This window comes from Alligator mississippiensis, chromosome 2 (genome assembly GCF_030867095.1).
Source record: "Alligator mississippiensis isolate rAllMis1 chromosome 2, rAllMis1, whole genome shotgun sequence".
Classification (NCBI taxonomy): domain Eukaryota; kingdom Metazoa; phylum Chordata; order Crocodylia; family Alligatoridae; genus Alligator; species Alligator mississippiensis.
Window position 1 is genome coordinate 289,436,509 of NC_081825.1, and position 17,259 is coordinate 289,453,767.

Here is a 17,259-nt window from a genome sequence, read left to right on the forward strand (position 1 = left end):
GAAATGCCACTATATATACAGATATCAGTTGGGCACTGTTTTATTGATATATTTACAAGTTTAAAGCAACTTGGAAGCCTACCAGTGCCTCTATCATCATAATAAAATTAATTCTAAATATCTATACACTTTGGTGTTTGCTTTTGGTTTTTTTACCATAAAAACGTCAGAGCTGCCCCTGACCCCTTTGGTCACCACAATATGAGGCACTGAACAGCCCTGGGATGCCAGTGCCCTGCCCCTGCCCTTGACCCTCACTCCCAACCCACAGCCCACACAGTGCCCCTCACTCCTGACCTGCAGCCCCTGCCTCCCCCACTAGCTCCCTTCCAGCAGCAGCTCCATCCCAGCACCAGGACACGAGTCCAGCTGCAGCTGTCCCACCCTCCGCTTTGTGGCTTTGAGCAGTGCCAGCCCTCGCTGTTCTGCTCCCTGTGCCCAGGCCCCAGCGCTCCTTATGATGTTCCTGGGAAGCCCTCAACTGGGCTGGGCAAGCCCCTTCCACTGAAGGCTGCTCTAGGGAAGCAGGGGAGCTCTAAGCCCAGCTGTCTCCTACCTGGAGCTCTACCCCATCCCCAACCCCCATCTCTCTCACACACACCACTGCTGCCACCTCCATCCCTACCCCCAGCCCATCACACCCTTCAAGTGGTTCCTGTGATCACTTGTCCCAGTACTGGTGTAGGCATGGGGTAGGGCTGCAGTGTGGCAGTTGCCCCTGCAGCTCCCACCTCATCTGGCAGCTAGGCATGTAGGGCGTGAGATCTGCAGGGGGGATGTGGGGTAAGGGGTTTAGGTTGGTGTAGAGTTTGTGGGGATGGTGTGGGGCTTGGGCAGGGGCGTGGGGGTTTGTGGCAGGGATAGTGGGTGCTGTGCCAGGAGCTGACCACGAATGCCTCGACGGCCTGATGCTGCAGGGGAGATTGTGTACCGTGTGGGGGGTGGGGCAGGCAGGGGACCCACACGATCCACATAGTGCCCCCTCCACCCCCATGTCCCTACTTACTGGGGTCAGAGCCTGGATCCAAGACACTACTGCCAGCCTTGCCCCACTTCTATTTGCTCCAGCACACTGAGGCAGCATGCTGGAGCAGCAAGGACATGCGAGAGGCATAGAGACTCTCTGTTTGGGTGCTAGAGTGTCTCTCTGGAGGACCCAGCCTCCGGTTGCCTCAAGGCATGCTCCAGGAGTGTGCCTTGCACCGCTTTTTTCAGTGGGGGGGGGGGTTATTTTTGGTTGTTTTTTTTTTTTTATATCGGGATTTCTCAGTATCAAATTTAGAGTCTGTGCTGCAAATATGCAGCACAAGGAACATTTTTAAATTCCCAGCATGCCTCTTGCAGCATCTCAAACTGCTCTGAGATGCCATAACGGGCACATGTTGGCTTGTCTGGACATGGCCCAAGTCAGGCAAGGTCTATGTTACTGTTGCTGAATCATTTTTAATACTTTTTTTTCCTTGACCCTGGTCTATAAAAGTATCAGAATGAGGTATTATTACATAGTATACATGGAGACTGCAAGTGGGAGAAGAACAGTGGAAAAAAACCTGGTCAGACCCAGAGAGGAGCCTATGAGCTCCATTTCATCAACCTGCTGGATACTAGAGATCATGGACTAAACATAGACATTGGATTTTTGATACATTATAATCTGCCTGGCAACTGACTGCCCAGCCCAGCCCAGCCCCTGGCTTCTTTACTTTTCATCCCATCCAGGAAGAGCACGCAGCAACTGCTGACACTTCCTTAGCCTGACGAAGGGTTTTTGAACCCGAAAGCTTGCTTAATAAATATTCTCCAACTATTTGGGTTGGTCTACTAAAAGATATCAAATTCAGCCAAGGAACCTTGTCTGCCTATGTCCTTAGACCAACATGGCTAAAACCTAAACCCCTGGTCAGACCCAGTTCACTCTCCCTTGGGTGCATCCAGACAAGTCCACATGTACAGTTTGTGGCACCTCTAAGCTGTCTGAGATGCCGCAAACCACCCGCAGCGCATATGCAGCCATTCCAAAATTTGATCCCGGGAACTCCAGGAAATGGGTCCTCCAGGGGGATGTTCTGGCTGCTACTCAAAGCATCTCGCCTCCTGTAGTTGTCACCCAGCTCCTCCAGCACATCAGGAGCTGGGAGAAGCTGGGAAACAGCCACTTTCCTGAAGCGGGGCATTTTGCCCCACACCAAGCCCCACGTGCAGAGGCATACGCAGCAGCAAAAAGCAGCAGCACACATTTGTGCTGCTGCTATTTTTTCTGCGGCAAATGCACGCCCCCACGTGTGGGGATATGCCCCCTTTCAGCATCCACTCTCTGCCCCGTGTAACATAGGATACTGGGAAAGATGGACCTATGGTCCAGCCCAGTAAATGGTGGTTGTTATATTCTAAAGTAAATTCAGCATTTCATATTGTCATTAGATGTCCTGATCCTGGACTTTCTTGGTAACTTTCCCATCATCAAAACTGTTTTCCAAGCTTTATCAATCTGTAGTGATCTCAACAGCAGGTTATAGCACTCTGCCACAAGTTTCATTCAACAGACATTTGGAAACATCTTTACTTCATGGTTGAAGACTTGATATATGAGTGAATAGCACTACCCTTCACCCCACTGAAGTGTGAATGTTTCACGAGACTTAGATGGTACCTGTCAACCACTTCATTACCTTGGACCAAATCCTGGAATACTCAGATTTCATCCTGCAAAGCCTCAGGGGACTGACAGGGGAACTGATACTCTGACAAGCTAAATACCAAAAAGCTAAACTACATAATCATTTCCATCCTGCAAAATGTAGTGTAATCCATGGGAATACATTTTCTGTATCTCTTTCACTGTAAATATTTTCACAAAACATGCCAGTACTTTGTAGCTTATCTATTTGTTGAATCCACGAATAGGACAGCTAACATGAGGTTTCTGAGCTCTATGCAAAATAAGGACCACATGTTAATAGTAGAAGTGCACCAGTACAACAGCCCTGTACTGGCTCAGCACCAATATAAGGAAAATTGACAGTACTGGCAATTGGTTTTGTTTGGCTGATGTGGCCAATAAACGCCCCGTGCATGCACGCAGCGGCAGCACAGCATGCAGGCAGCCAGGAGCACAGCCCGGCAGCATGGAGAGCAGCACGTGGCTGCTAAATCTGTTGTGGGGGAAGAGTCATGAGGGGGCAGATTGAGGTCCCCCCATAGTGAGGGAAGGAGTGGGGATGGGGCAGGGGCAGGCGCTGTCCAGCCAGAGTGGAGTGGGGTGGAGCCACGAGTGGCTCATCTGGGGAGTGTGGGGAAGAGGGGCAGCTCCTGCCACTGCATGCACCCTGGGAGGGCGTGGGGGGGTGTGCCCCCAGATCAGCGTGTGGGGCAAGGGCAGGCTGCCACTGCAGGCTGGGGCTGAGGCTGTGCCGAGCTCTTCCCGGCGGGGGGGCTGGGCTGGGTCTGTGCTTGAGGTGGGTGGCAGAGGCACTGGGAGGAGGAGGCTATGGGGGATGGGTACGGCAAATTTTGGGGGGCTGCAGCCCACCCCATAGGCCCCCTGCCAGCACTGCCACCGCCCACCCCAAGTGCAGTCTTGCTCAGCCCTCCTGCTGGGAAGACCCCAGCACTGTCCCAGCCCCAGCCCTCAGTGGCAGTCAGCCCTCACCCCACGTGCAGATCCAGGGGCACTGGCTCCCCCATTCTCTCCCAGGGTGTGCATAGCAGCAGCAGCCAACCCCTTCCCCACACCCCACGAATGAGCTGCATGGCTCTGTTTCATGTCCTGCCCTTCCCTGGCTGGGCAGCACCTGCCCCTGGCTCAGCCCCAGCCCCACTCTCTCCCTCACTGTGGGGGCCTCGATCTGCCCCCCCATGCCCCTTCCTTCCTCCGAACCCTTCCCCACCAACATAGCCTAATGCTGCTGTCCATGCTGCTGGGCTGCATATTGGCAATCAGATCGGTATTGGCTGGTATGGGTTTTTTAAAAATTGGCCATCAGCATCGGACCAAAAAGTCTCTATCGGTGCACCCCTAGTAAATAGATTTAGGGTAGTGGCTTTCGAATGATGGCCTACAGATTACCACTGCTCTGCAGAGTAATTGCTAGTGGTCTGTGGAGATCTGGTTGGTCATGTGATGCTGTCTGTCTCCTTGCTCCTTAAACTTGCACGTCAGTCTGAAAAAGGAACTAAAAACAAAAGAAAAGGAAAACACGCCAGCTTCACTGTTTCCATGATAGGAACAGAAATTCAAAGCCAGTTAACCACTGATACTGGATCCAGCAGAACTGTTAGAGATCAACCGCATTTTCCAGTATATAAGATGCACCCCGCCCCTGTGAAAAAGGTGGTCTAAAATGAAGGTGCATCTTAGGCACAGTGATTGAATTACTATAAAAAGTCAGCCAAAATTCAAGCAAATTTATGTTTTTAATTTTTTCCCCTTCGCAGTTTTATCTTGGGGGTAGGGGAGGAAGGTGAATCTTAGACACTAGAAAATACAGTAGCTAATATTATAGTAGTTGTATTTATGGATAAATCAGTGCCACAAGGAGTTTGTGTGTTGAAGGGGTGGTTTAGGAATAACACAGCCTGTATCTGTACTGGGGGTTGGAGTGGTGACCTTTGAGGTCCCTTCCAGCCCAGCGTTTTAGTGAGTAGGATGGGAGGCTATCTGAGTGATCCAGTGCCCAGAGACCTGGGCCTCCTAGTTGTGAATGGGGGAGCAGTAGCTGACAAGATGCACTTGTTCTGCTTTGCTTTCTGCCCTGTATTGAGAGAGAGGTGGTGACTGGCCTAAAGTTCTCTTCATTACTTAGATCTGATATAGCCCTGTTCACCCACAGAGCTTAAAGTGCTGTACAGATGAAGGTTGATATCATTATCCTTGTACAGAAGTGAAGGCAGCAAAGTGAGATGATTTGCCCAACTCAAATAAGAAGTCAGTGGCACGGCCAGGAATAAACAGAACCTGGATGTCTTGGGCCCCGTTGTCTCTATTGGACCATGCTGCCTCTCTTAGCTATGTGGTGAAAGAAAATGTTTTACACTTGCCCTTACCTATTTTCTCTCCTCTTCAAGGCTTGTGAGGTGCAGATCCCTAGTTTCTACTGACAAAGGAAAACTCAGTTATTCCTAGGGCTTGCAAGGAAGCCAGTCAGCATTTCTATTGAATCCAGCCCTAGCAGGCAGTGAAGAATAATGCCTTTGCCAGCTACCCTGTTGACGCAAGATTCCTCTAATCTGCTGTATTGAAATAAATATACATGCATATTCATATCTGACACATACATAACAATTAAGAATTAACTGATGATGTATTTGCTGAAAGAGTAATTTTGAAAACATTATTGTGGGAAGGTAACTGTACAATCAATGGATTGCTCTTGGGCTCATCTTATATCATACTGAATCATGGCTATGTAATTATATACATATAATTATAGGCAGTAACAAATAATCCTCAGTAAGTTTGTACTGTACAGGAGGGAGAAGGTAGGGCAGTGCAGCATGATACTGGCATCAACCTCAGTGAAAAGATCTGCTTAAAATCAGATGACACCATTAGCATTGATTTCACATGCAATAACCTGAATGGATTTCCTGAATGGATCCTCCTAGCCTTTTGAGGGGTAGTTTTCAACACTGTCCAGAGAGCCAATTATGTACTTTTGAGATGCTACATATTTTCATAAGTGCATGAAGCCTCTATTGCTACTTCATCTTAGCAAAAAGAACCTCAATGTATTCATGTCTGGCTGAGCCTAGGTAGGTGTATTATTGGCTGTAATACACTATTACTTGACTACCCTTCCTCCTTTCAGAGCAAACATCACTTAATTTTCCCTGCTAATTACTTTAAGCACTAAGGAATACATGTTTTGTGCTGCTATTGCTATAACTTGACTGTCCAATGCTCTGCCTTCTGGCTGCTGACGATAATGGATGCTCCCTGGCCCAATAAAAGGTATCACCCTAAGAAATCCTTGCCTCTCAGAGGACAAATAAATTCACCATATCTTTAGAATGGAAGGTTGAATTCAGATCTGTAAAGGCAGCCCTCTGCTTGGATATCCTGCTTTCCTGCATGGGAACCGTGCATCTAGCAACAACAGATATACAACCCAGCTACCGCTATGCAGTTTGGCAAGGGAAAATTTTCCCTAAGTAACATGTTGAACAACTGCAATCCTATGAATTCCTGGAAACTCGTAGACAGCAAAACAAATGAGAGCACTACCAAAACTCTTCTGTTTCCCCTAAAAGACATAACTGTTACAGCCATCACCACTACCCCATGTGTCTGTCTTGTCCACCTGTCTTAACTTTCAGACCCATTTCTGTAAGGCAGGCCTGTCTTTTTGTTACCTATCTGTGCAGCACCTAAAACCTTGGGGCCTGAGTGTTGTTTGGAGTTCCTAGGTGTCATCACACTGTGGCAATTAAATAGTAATAGCAGGAAGATTCAGTAAGAACCTCTTGCTTTTTTTATGAAATGCTAAGCCTACGTTTCAGTTTTCCTTCCTCATGAAATAATTTCTATTTAGAAGTGTCTCTTTCTGAGAGAATAGCTCTACACCTTTCTTAAACAACAGGGCTAGGGACAGAAGTTACACATAAACTGGTTTAAGTGATCAGAAATGGGTTTAAACCTATAACAGAACGGAAGTTGAGTGCACATAAATCAGTTTCAAAATGGCCGAATCTGGTTTAAGATAAACCTGGTAGAATGTAGTATCAGACTGAACTGATTTGGGTCAAACCAGTTTATGGAACTTCTGTCCCAGACCCCTTCCTGGTTTAAGTTAAATCAGAGTCCACCAGCATCCCAGCATGCTTTTCAGCCTTGGACTGGTCTGAACTGGACTGTCTGCTCCAGAAAGCAGGGCTGGCTCCACCCCTCTCCACCCTAGCCAGTCTGGCTGGCTGAGAAAGAGGTAGAGACTGCAGCCAGGAGACAGCAATGTCTGCCTGGCTTCTCCCTGGCCACCCCCTTCAGTGTTCCCTGCTCAAGCTGGGATCCCCCTCCCTCCCACTGCACAAACCCCAGTGCCATGGACCTCAGCCAGCATCTGATCACAGTCACACCACCCCCATGCTAATTAATTCTGAGAGCTGTCTATGTGTGTGCATCTCCAATTTCACTGGGACAAAGGCAGACAGATCAGTGTCCACTTAGGGCTTTTTGGAGCTAACCAACAGGTCAGCTGGTAATGTCCCTCCATTCTTCCTTAAAAACACTTTGCAAAAAGCTTTTCAGAGGGAGACTGAAAAGCTCAGTATCATCAACAGATGCATGCAGTCCACACAAGCAGTCCTCCCTCCCCATCCCTCTTGTCCCAGAGTGATAGCTGGGGCCCAGGGTTTGAAAACACTTGAACAACACTTTGTCCCTACCCCTTGAACAGCAAGGTGGGGGAGGGGGGAAGCCTGGCAGGGGCTGCTTCCCTCTCCCCCTCCAAGCACACCCCAGTTGGGGACTGTGCAAGCCAGGGTGGGGAGTTAAATCCCTCCCTAATCATAGCATCCTGCAGGGGCCAAGCCATGTCCCCCCTCAGCTCAGCACTGTTGAAGGGGAGGAAGGGCTGTTCTTCCTGCACTGCAACCATGTGCCTGTATTTCTTAAATCAAAAGTGAATGTCTATCCACTTGCAAATCGGTTCAATCTCTGCAGGTTAGACTAACCTGCAAAGAGTGAATCAATTCAGGCTCAGGTTTTTTTTAAGTGTGTCCCTACACACTATAAAATGTCATATGCCCTCTACAGTCATATTAAGGGCCCAACTCTTAGATCGGCTCAATTAGTGCCAACTCAGGATGTCCCAACTTCTGTTGTTTGAGCTGGCTGCGCTTGAAATGGACCAGACCCACAAGCCTCCAGCTATCAGACAGCCAAAACCTTATCTCTGTCCATCTCCTATCTCTTCGTGAGAACAGAGATCAGCACAGCCTTCTTGTTTTTCTCATTGTCGTTGATGTTGGCCTGTGAGACAGCCCACGTTAGGTGAGGGAGTGGTAGGCTTGAACTAGCATTTATACATTTTAGAAAGAAAAGAAAGTGCAGGGAATAATGTTTATCGTAATAATGTGCCTTTCTGTATCCATCCTCCATCCTCTTTGCATGAGGGTAAACACATTAGACTCCTAAAAGTAGGGACCTCTGAAGATTGCATCTACTCCAAACCTCGGTCTGAGGCACTGTCTTATCCAAACTGTTCCATACAAATCCTTGTCTTATCCATTACATCAACTCTGTTGCACAACTACAAAACATAGCACCATTACCTGCCACAGATAAAGCAGGAGGACAACAGTGACCAATGTCCTGCTGCTGTGAAACTTGCTAATGTACATTTGAGAGATCCAAGAGATCCATGCCCCCCTGCTACAGAGGAAAGCAAAGTCCACACAGTATGTACCAGTCAGACCCTGGGGTAAAATTCCCTCCTGATATGGTGATAGGTCTGACCCTGAGCAGAGGGGAAAGTCTCTCTAGCCAGGAACCTCCAAGTTTTAGTCCCAGCAGCACTGGCACACCCCAGTCACAATCCCCAGCCTTGGCTGCAGCCAACCCCTATGCTTTTGAGGAAGAGGGAAACAACCACCCTGACACCTATAGCAACAGAAGGCAGGAGAAAAAATCCTTCCTGGCCCCATATGGCAACTAGCAATACCCAGAAGCACAGGAAATACTAAATACCCTCCACTCTGCTCTGTCACCTGGGGATTATTAGGTCTGCTCCTAGGAACTCTCACAGGGGCTTGTGTCCACCTATCTACCTTCTATGCTGTGCCTTGAATCTACTATCTACTTATTAACTTATGTTTTATGCAGCCCCCGAGATTACCTGTGGTGCCCCACACATGGGAATGCTGTGAGAGACTGATCTTTGTTGCCCGGTGCCAGTCATCTGACCCAAGAGCACTATGGAGGGGTCACAAGGCGGGGGTCAGTGTCTCCTGACTCCCATGGCCCCAGACACAAACCAGTTAGCAGAAAGTACAAACGAAGCTGCTGGGTGTAGAGGTCAGACCAAGTCGTTTTCAGGGCTCTGACTAATGAGAGGCTTGTTTTGGTCATGTGTTTGGTGATGTGGTCATGTGCCATCACATGTGGCTTACGAGCCTAAACAGCCTTCTGATCACATCGCCACTTCCCCAAACGGTTCCTGTCCTTGCCAAAAGTCTAGGTGCCAAGCTGGATCTGCTGCCTGTAGCTGGTTTGGTCCATGTGTTATTTGTCCTTGTTGGTGACCGGGTGACTCCTGTGTTGCTCTTGTCGGGCACATTCCCAGGTCCTAAACAAGGAAGCCAGGCAGTAGAGTCCTTACTGGTTTTCTTCTGTTTTTTCCCGTTCTTGTTGCAGGACTGCTCCTCAGAAGTGGTTATGACATGTGACCCTAGCGAGGATGGCTTGGTTGCTACCCATGGAGCATACCACACACTTTGCTTTTTGAAATCTAACACTCCCACTTTTAATAGGGGCAATAAACATTCCTGTCGTATTTCCTTCATTACAGTTTCCTGCCTTATGCTTTAGTAACTGCGCTATAGCAAGTTGTCTTTGACTTGGACCAGGGCCGTGCATAAAACAAGCCCAGTGTTGTACAGGCACATGGGCTTGTTTTAAATGATTTCAGGGCTCGGAGCCACTGGGCTGCAGCAGCGTGTGGCTCTGCATGGTCTAGAGTGCAGCTTGTTTAAAGCTGGCCCAGGTATCTCCATACTCTACTGCAGACTGCAATGCAGCGTGCCCTCAGTGATAATGCCAGGAGTTCTGCCTGCAGGGGACTTGCATGATCGGACTTATAATACACATTTTTTTCTTTGCAGATGCTGCAGGAATTTGACATATGCTTCATAAGCAATTGCAAAAACAGAATGAGTTCTTCCTAGGTTTTTGTCCCAAAGCCTTGCCTCTCAGGTACACCTAATCATTTATCAAGGCTCATCCACTTCATTGTTACCCCCCAGTTCCAGCTGTCTAGGCTATACCTGCAGAGTGCACATGCATTCTTGCTTCCTGCCAGTGGCATACTAGTGCATGCCAGCAGTCCACCCTAGCACGTACATCTGCCTCCCAGAAGCTTCTCTGCCACTACTTGATACTTTGCTGTAAAATTCCCTCCCAAATTGTTAGTATTCTGTCTTTTGGACATGTGCAGCCATTTCTCAGTGCCTTAGCCAGATCGGGAAAGCCCTGTACAGACATAGTCAATGACAATACCTACTCATGACTGGATCTGTCATATGCCTTACCTGCTACTGGCTGCAAAACAGATTCATTTAAAGCCAAAAGGGATCACCGCTGTCATCTAATCTCTCCTCTTCTAATGACGCACACCATAGCATTTACTGAGTTCATTTCTGCCTCAGCACCAGTAGCTGAGGTTGAATGAGTGCATCTCTCCTAGAAAAGCTTCCTGTCTTGATTTCAAGATTTGCAGATATTAGAAGCACAAATTGTACAGGAAAAGCTCAGCCAGCACCAGGAAAGATTAGCAATCTCCCGAGAATGCCGGTGGCTGTAGAGATTCCTAGCCTGATTCCACGCCCCAACTTCTTTTATTCTAGATTATAGACTTTCTGATAAGCTTGAATTAATTATAATTAAGTCACCAAGCTTTAGGATTGCTATCTAAGCCAAACAGAAAATCCAAACTTTTATGAGGTTTGCTTTGAATATAGCTTTAACCACATTTCTGACAGGAGCAATGTTTAGTAATGCCTAATACAACTTTTAATTCACTTCTCCTCTTCAGAGCACTGTGTAGGTATCAACACCAGTAAGCTCCTGTTGCCTTCCCCTGCCAGACTTCAGGTCCTGTCCCAGAGCATGTGTATATTTAGAGCAATCATTTTACTCCAAATCTCACATCTTTCACCACTGCCCTCTAAATAGTTTTGCTAGGACTGGCTGGCAGGAATATCATGACCAGCAGATAAGGCAGGAGCATAGGAGAGACTGAGCATCTACCCACAGGAAGAATGGCACAGACTTCAGGTTGCTAGGCCATGGTGCAAAGGGAACTGGGCTAAATATATGGGAAGAGAATGAATAAGGAGATTCTTAAAGACTGAAGCTGTCCTTTGGTGACAAAACACGGGGTAAGAAGTGGGAGGGAATGTGGATGACTGAAGTGGTTGAATATGTCATTTTTCTGGACCTATGACTGCAGCCCTCTGGAAAGACTTCCTACATAACAGATAATGGCTGTGGCCACAGTCACTGCCATTCTCATGAAGCAAACTGAGGTAGTGAGAGTTGCATGATTGCTCCAGGTACTGAGCAGGGGGAAATGCAGCAGGTGGGTCCCCCCCTTGTAAATGGCTGAAGCCCAAGCTCAAACTTTGGCACTTAGCCCCTTTAGCAAGTCCCTCCTTTGGACTTGGACTGGATCCTTAGCTCTGAGAAAGTGGGGCAAGGGCAGGAGGGCACTGTGTGACTTCAGATTCGAATGGCTGCAAGGATGGCATGGCCACCACAGCTCTGTTTGTATTATAAAGTGACAGCTCCATCTGCCACCGGGAAGTGGAGTGTGTCTTCATTCTGCTGTGTGGGTACCAGCAAAGCTAGCAGATGAGCGCTGCAGTTACTACCCTCTTAGGGTACCCTCTTAGGGTACCCTTTTCTGATCTTAAATGCTTATCAGCCAGCTTGAAAATGATGTTAATTTTATAACTAGGTTTGTTTTTTCTGCTCCCTTAAGTTTTCATTTGTGACTGAGCACTATTCCTATAGGTCTGAACCTGCTCCCCTGAGAGCCAGGGGGAGTTCAGACCTTGGGCCTAAAGGGGAGCCCCCTTTGTTACGTCCTCCTATTGCTTCTGTGCAGTCGGCATCCTGCAATACTTCCATTGTCTGAGAGCTTTTTACTCGCATCGCTTCCCCTCAGTCAAGAATCATAAAACAGTGGGACTGGAAGGGCCCTCGAGAGGTCACTTCGTCCAACCTCCGGCTCAAGACAGGATCTTCCCCGTGTAAAGAGTCTCATGCAAGTGTTTGCCTAACTTGCTTTTAAAAACTCCCAAGGATGGAGATAGTATCTATGTGGGACGTGTGTGCCCCTGACACTTTAAAGCGGGCTAAATGCTTTTGCACTGCTTTAATTGTGTCAGTGTTTGCACGCCTTGGTGATGTATTGCACGATAATTCCAGCCACTGTAGGAAATTCAGCAGCATAATGCGCCTTAAATGACTTGGGGCACAGTCGTTTAAGGCGCATTATGCCCCTAAAGTCGTTTGCCCCTAAAGCCGTGCAGCGAAGCACCAGGCTCTGTGCAGCTCCGCGGCTCTCCAGGAAGCCCTGCAGGCATCCTAGTACCAGCTCAGGAAAGCAGTTTTGCGCAAGAAAAGCGTTGAGCCTGATTTTTTATTTCCCCCCCTGGAGTCTGCTTGAGCTGCGCGGGGGCCTGGTGCTTCTCTCCAGGGCTGCAGTGCCCCCCAGGACCGCCTGAGCCGGATGCCTGCAGGCAGGTGCTGCCGCTGCCGTGGAGGGAAGCAGCAGTCCGGACCGCCCCCCCCAGCCCAGGGACCGCTCCGCCTGCCCTCACCCTCCCCTCCCCACCACTGGAGAGGCAGGTAAGTGTGAGGTGTGTGCACGACATGGGGGTTCACTTTGCCCTAAATTGAAGCAGTAGGTTTAACAACCCAGCGCTTCAATGTAGGGCCCCCATTTTGTCTACACACGTCCCCTGTCCCCAACCTCTCTAGGTAATCTCTTCCAATCCTTCACCAACATCTGCATTAGAAAGTTCTGTTTAGCACCCGGCCTAAATTCCCCTTGCTGCAGTATAAGACCGTTACTTCTAGTTGTGTCCTCTGCAGGCACAGAGAATAGTTGGTCACCATGCTTTTTATCACTGCCCTTCAGGTAGTTGAAGACTGGTCAACCCCCCAAATCTTCTGTACAAGAATTCCAGTTCTTCCAACCTTTTCTCAGCCATAAATCATGTTTCCTTGGCCCCTATGCATCAGATCATGCGTGTTGGTAGTTCCTGCCAGCATAGATGCTGTTCACCTCAAGAGCATTTTCCTAGTTCTTTCTTTTCTTTATCCACTTGCACTTGTCCACTTACCTGTACTCAATTCACCTACTATGGGTAACTAAGCTTAAATTGACAACAGATTCTGAGTTTTGAACTCCCAAGAGGAGGAGTGTTGTTCCTGCCTAATGGATCAGAGGCCCTCCCCAGCTGCACCTCCACTCCTCCAAGGCCTGGTTGCAGTTTACACAAGAAATATTCCTCCTTACAAGAAAAGTGTCCTCCTTACATATTCCTGGCACGACGGTGGAGGAGATACATCAGCCTCCTGGCTTCCAGGCTGAGTGCACCTATCTCAGCCAGAACATGCTGAGGGCGGCAGTTCCTAGACAGTCATTCAGTCCTGGCTCGTCTAGAGCCTCAATTTAGGAGAGTGTGTGCTCTAACCTACTGCTAGGGGATGGCAGGAAGTAGAGTAGCCAGCTGAAAAGGAAAACAGGGTGGTCAGTAAGAGCAAGAGGACTTAGAGAAGAAACAAAACAGAAGTATCAAGTCACTGCCCCAGGGGAAGTCTTGGTCTTCCTGGTACACAGAGCCATCCCTTACTGTACAGAATGGCAGGTCCCCGCACTTCAGGCAGAGCTGAATCTATACTTGTGGCATTATAGAGTCATTGTTGAAAGAGTGTAAGATTGAACCTGCAGCTGGATGTCCCTAAGTACTCGAAGGGGTGGGGTGGGGTGGGGTGGGGTGGGGTGGGTGGCAGCTCTGACTCTTCCATTCAAGTTTTCTTGGCTCTATGATATAGAAGGGATTACAACACGCAAAAATAGCTCCATATAAAATTATGTGATCAATTGTACGTTACTTTCTCATCTTTAAAATGCATCTATTTTATTTCCTGACTGATTAGTCCATTATGGTGACGATGTGAAGAATCCCAGAGACTCCCTATTTCAACACAGGACAACTGGCTTTTTTCAAAGCCAGTATATTCCAGACAAAGAAGTTTTGTGATTCTTTAAAGACTCAAACCAAGGAGCATAAATTCTGACAGCTATGTGGAAGGTAGAATATTTCTCTGAAGAAGTTGTTAAAGGCCAGATTCTGCTTCAGCTAACTCCATGCTCTTCACAATGCCTTGGAAAACTGGCCAAGATAGTAAAATCTCAAGGAAGAGTAGAAGAATTTGGCCCTTACCTCTGATTCTCAGCTCCCTGAAGTCAATGGGGGCAGTATCAGGCCTTTAAAGGTTTATTTCCCTGGCTGTATATTCTACACTGACTGCTGGATTTCACTTCGGGGATGAGCTCCAACTCCCACTATAAGTGAATAAAGGCAAGTTGACCGCACAGCCAAGTATGCAGACTGACCTTCCAAGATGATTAATAAATTAAAACAATCACTCTTCCCAAATCATTGGGTAATCAACACTAAGAAATTACTGACACCACTTCTGACTAAACAAACTTAACATTTTTCATGCTAAAAACAGCTTTACAGTAGATTGGAGTTTAGCCATCTTCAATGAATTACTTGTAAGGCCTGAGTATGGTCAAACCAACATTAGCTGAAGAAGATTTACACAAACCTTGTAACCTAATAGTTGAGTTTACTTTATGAGAGGGCCACACCAAAAATAGTAAAATGCGATTTCAGCTGACAAATCTCTAGTAACTCATAAAAAAAAACAACCCGAAAGCTAGCGTGGGACTTGCAAGCACTCAAGCAGAACTAGTACAGTTTTAGCATTTAACTTTTAAGGTTGTACAAATAACAACTTCAAAAATAACAAATGCAGCAGCCCAATAAAGCTCTGAAACATGATGCATTTCATGATGCTAATTAAACTGCAGGGTTTTTCTGCACTGTTTATACAAGTACATTAGCAGCAAGTGTGGGAAGAAGCTCATTTGCAAAAAAGAAAAAATATCTCTGGCTTAATCTCTTTTGGAGCTGGCACTTTTCTTAGTTACTCACTCTTTGGCATAACAAGGTGTATAACTTAAGCAATAATTACAGTTAGGTTGAAGCCAGCATTCTGTACATAACAGGTAGCAATGATCAGAACAGGGTATGTGGCAGTCACTGAATACGCTAAACCTTCAGAGTTTCTTGCTTTATAAATTTCATATCTGAACTGTTCCCTCTCCGGGAATGTTTTTCTTCTTGCCTGTCAAAGATGCTAGCTATTTCTCATTCTATGCACAGGCTAGCTAGAAACTCAATGCAAAAGCCCTGCTGCAAATAATTTGGGTATGAAGTTAGCATTAATGGCATTGGGTCGAATGATGGGATTATTAGAATTTAGTCAGAGAGACCAATCTTAATTACTATCAGGTTTTTCTAGAGTAGTCCTACTACCTATAGGAAAGATACGTGGGATCTCATTTGTATATCTCTTTTAAACGTTTGAGAGATTGATCCTTATCTCATAAACTACCAAAATACAGCATTTTGGTGCCAACCACACATTCCAAGATGCTATATATATTGTAACCGGTATTTATTGATATGTAATATGCATACATACAGCATTCCTCTTGTAATAAATCCACCGTAAAAATACCAATGTACATATTTAACGCAAAGCACTCACACGAGATTCCTTTACATTTATAAATCAATGTTACTGCAATCAAACAGCTGTGTGCACGCTGCAATGCACTGAAGCAGTTTAGGGCTGTGACTTTAATTTCCTTTAAACAGAGTTTCACAATGCCTGCGTTTGGGTTCTCCTGTGCAGTGCAAAGAGTGGGGAAGAGGGAAAGCAACATGTATGATTGAATAGAGATTGCTGAACGGTGCGAAATGCACAGGACTCCAAGCAGATCCTTCCCTGAAAGCATGTGAAGTTTATGCACAAGTGCTAAATCTCCCGTCTCAGGAAACCACATCAGAACGCTGTCAAGCATGTGTTAAACTCACTAATCTCTCATAAATCTGTTTCTCTCTCAGCAGGAGACCTAGACAAAAATGCATATCAGATACAGAAGTTTTAGCTCTGTGTAAAGTACCTTACTTTAAATCTTTCCTCATTAGGTTTCTCTAGAAGGGGTGGGGTGGGGTGCGCATGTAGATGTATGCTTCACTCCTCGAGGGTGGTAGCGGCTGGCATGACAGTTATAATCTGACAAGTTATTACACCAAAGGACACCCAGGGCTAAAGTTCCTTGTTTAAAAATCCCTTTAATTTACTGCAAAGTTGTGCGAAATGCATTGCAGAAAAAGGAGGCAGAGAGAGAGGGAGAGAGAGAGAGAGAGAGAGAGAGATTTAAACAAACTTACCCAAAATAACTGAAGTTCTCTAAAGTTGCCCTGAAGTTGAAATAGCCCAGAACACCAGTCCAGAGCCTGCCCCCAATCTCTCTCTCTCTCTCTCTCTACTGCATTTGGAGTGAGGGCTGTGCAGAAATGCAGCAAAACAATTTTCCTTCTATGTAGACTGGGGCGTTCCTCTACAGTCAGAGAGGGAAAGGCTAAGCCCCAATGAGGCTTGTTGCCATAGCCTAAGCCAAAGAGTGCAGTCACAGATCACACCGCCTGTGAAACCCAATCCCTTCTGTACTAAGGAGCTGCTGTGCTGCTTCAGTTAGGGCAGGCTCTGCAGAGAGAGGCCGTACTTGTTGCATGCTAGGATCGACATAGAGAGGGAGATGATACATGGCCTTCAGCGTGCAGTTTGCTCACAGCGCCGAGCACTAGGATGCATCCAGGGAGAGATCCAGTGCAGTTTCCTTGTGACCGCAAATACATGGGATAGGAAAGTGCAAAACAAACCCCTCTCTTCCTGAGATTCTTTCCCAGCCTCGCGTTGGGGGATGAGCGAGTCACCAACCATACAGATATACCAACAGACGTGTATGTACTAGGTACATGTCGCTTATCACAACACTAGGGTTCACACATGCACTTCAAGGCTGCTCTGTTCAGGTTTTTACTGTCAGTTCTTCATAGCATCAAAAAATTGAATGCTGGCATTAGCCGACCTGACTGTATCCTTCACTTGCACCACTGAAGTGTTACTAGGATTTAAAGCCAGGGAGTGTCAGTCGCATTCACACTGCCTTGGCAAAGCATCCTGATCCTGGTGTAATAAATGAGGGAAGGTGCTTAGCATTGGCAGAAACTAGTCTATTCAAGTTCATGGCCCCTCCTTTTGTTCCCCCATTTGCAAAGGCAAGACTTCTGATAACCTGACAAGAAAAAAGCAAGCTGTGAGCCATCGGCGCAAAGGCAACGCAATGGGCTGTTGTTTGTTCCATCCAGACATTTTACTGGCCTTTGTAT

The 17,259-nt window shown here is 47.0% G+C and overlaps 1 protein-coding gene across 2 annotated transcripts in view; it reads right to left on the bottom strand.

Moving 5' to 3' along the window:
- LOC102575423 (protein AHNAK2) overlaps positions 1-16,449 on the bottom strand; it is a 67,766-nt gene extending 51,317 nt beyond the window's left edge. The window contains exon 1 of one of the 2 annotated variants that reach the window (XM_059723294.1): positions 16,258-16,449. The gene's annotated coding sequence lies outside the window, so the exon portion shown is untranslated. Of the gene's footprint in view, positions 1-14,169; positions 14,188-16,257 lie in introns of those variants that run through there. The other variant, XM_059723295.1, reaches the window with a different exon arrangement.
- Between the last annotated feature and the right edge of the window lie 810 nt (positions 16,450-17,259).